Source organism: Galeopterus variegatus, unplaced genomic scaffold, assembly GCF_000696425.1.
Source record: "Galeopterus variegatus unplaced genomic scaffold, G_variegatus-3.0.2 Scaffold48, whole genome shotgun sequence".
NCBI lineage: Eukaryota > Metazoa > Chordata > Mammalia > Dermoptera > Cynocephalidae > Galeopterus > Galeopterus variegatus.
Window position 1 is genome coordinate 473131 of NW_007726159.1, and position 2546 is coordinate 475676.

Below are 2546 nucleotides of genomic sequence, written 5' to 3' on the forward strand. Positions count from 1 at the left end.
AAAAAAAAAAAAGATGCCAAAGTGATGTCACTAAGGGTGGAGTTGGAAAGATACATAGCTTTGTGAGTCAGCTCCAACATACCTCTTGTCCTGACACCTCATGTACATCAGAGATTCAATCAGGATCATGTGCTCAGGATTGATAGGTTGGATCTGAAAAGAGACGTAGAGGTCAACTTGCCCAACATCTACATCTTACAGTGTGAAATATTAGGCCCCAGTGTAGGTTATTGATAAACTCATGATCACACTAGCAATTAAGGGCTGGTTGTGGGGTCTGGATAGGCAAGATGCTGGATTCAAAGCTAATTGGTCAGGTTTCCATTCAAAATGCAGTCCAGTCCTGAAAGTGACCTCTATTCTCCTAGTTTGGGGAGTTATTGCAGTGTCAAATGTCAAGTATCTCCTTTTCATATTTATAGACCTTTCCTGGCTACCAGTCCATGCTTCTCTCTACAGACTGCTTGGATAATCTTGTTTTTGCCTTCTCTTTTGCTTCTTGCTCAATATATAAAAAAGAAATTATGTATTTGTGTAATGAATTTTATAAAAGATAGAAAAAACCCTCTGACAATAAAATAAAAAAGGCAATTAACTTGTGATCAACCTGCCACTTATTCCATGCCTATGTGACTGCAATGGGATGGCCCTTTGTCCCAGAATAGCTTCCCCACATCCTGTCACTATGCCTGAAATTTCAACACTCATTCTTCTGGATCTTAAAAGACTTTTCTGGTTTCCTAAGTCCTACAGCTTCAAGCCTTCTGGGAGATTAATTACTTTGCCATATATATTAGGATGAGTCCAGTGGCAGACAGCAGAGAAAAAATTATGAAAACCAAACGTGTCAGATCTTAAAAGTTCATTATCAAATGCAGAATTAAGAAAGCCTCATTAACCAACTTCATATAGTTAACACTTTTACCTATGTTTAATAAAATTAGAAATATATTAAATATATTAGAGTCAATATAATTAGAAACTCTTTTTCATACAGCAAGATTTGAATTGTGAAGCCTACTATAATAAAATTCTGTTAGATATCTCCCATGAATAGGAAGAAATTATATCTATTTCTTCTTTTCTGCTTGCTTTTTAAAATAATAAATTGCTAAAGGAATGCCTTATGTATTGATTTGGTCCCCTAATTATTTTATTTTATATTTTATTCTATTTAAGATGGCCAGCAAAGCACTTGTTTTGTAAGAGATTACAGTTCTTGTTACCAATGTAGAACTGTGTTGGTTTTAGAGCTGATTTGGGATAGTGGTGGTGGGGTTGAAATAGTAGAGTGAGCTGGCTGGTTATCAGCACTATGAAAGGCAATCCTCTCAGCTGACTACTTAGCCTAGAAATTGTTTCCTTTGGCAGACAACATAAAGAGCATATTTGCTTTATCCATAAAATACATATTTAGCATAAATAGTAAGCATAATTTTACATCCCTGAGTGGATGAAAAATGATATATTTACTCTGAGAATATCAAACCATTGATCTTAGGTGTCTCAACAAAAAGACAAAAAAAAGTATTTGATCTACTCCATGGTGACCAAGATCACAGAAAGTGTCAGCTAAAGCCTCTCCTCCTCCCTCCCCTCCTCCCACTCTCAGATCTAATCCTCCCCCATTTCTCCCACCCTCACCCCTCCCCAGGGCTGCAGCAAAGTTGCCTTAGATAGCTGTCATAAACCAAGATAACACCCCTTCCCTTGACATAATCAGGATGGGACTCTCATTTCAGGAAAACAATTTCATATTCCTGAAGCAGCTCCCTGCTTTATGCATCTGCACAAAGGACCAAAGCAGCCCCTCCATCCCCTCACCAGCACACTCCCTTCCCATGGGAGCCTAGATGAGCCACTGTGCTCTCTCTACCTGGAGACCCACTCCCTAAGCCCTGGTGCTCTGTGGATTCTAGGAGGTTATTCATGGGTTTCATGATGGTTTGCTTTGCTCTCTTCCTAGAAGAGGGTTATCAAAAATAAACAATGGTGAGGACATACCTAAAAATATACTAAAATACATTAGATAGTTGCATAATCTCAGGACACTTTAAATTAATATCCACACCACATCCTTGCCTGACCTCAGAGAGTTAAGGTCCATAAGCAGGATTAGAGTGGAGACAGGCAGGGAGAGATTAGATGTGCTCTGGGACAAAAATAAGCAAAGGAAACAGTGTTGTGCTTTCAGGCATGGATTAATTTAATTTTATGGGAAGGAGGAAGGGATTGTTGAGGGGCTTAAGTCCATGACAGCATCTCAGATACTGATGAAGTTTGACTTCATAATATATTTTTTTTGACACATGTGTGGAGATGAGCAGAAAAATGGCTCATTATCTCCTCTGGGAAGGAAAGACTACAGGAATTTATTTTAATTATTTAAGTTCTATTTTCATAAAATACTCCTTGCATAGACTATACCTTTGTAGCTCATTGTTAGGAAGAGGCTGATATTCAGTGTGATTCCAGTTCAGAATCAATAATTCCTTAGAATTAATAAGACAATGTTTAACTAGTAAATGTTTATTCAGGGCATCACT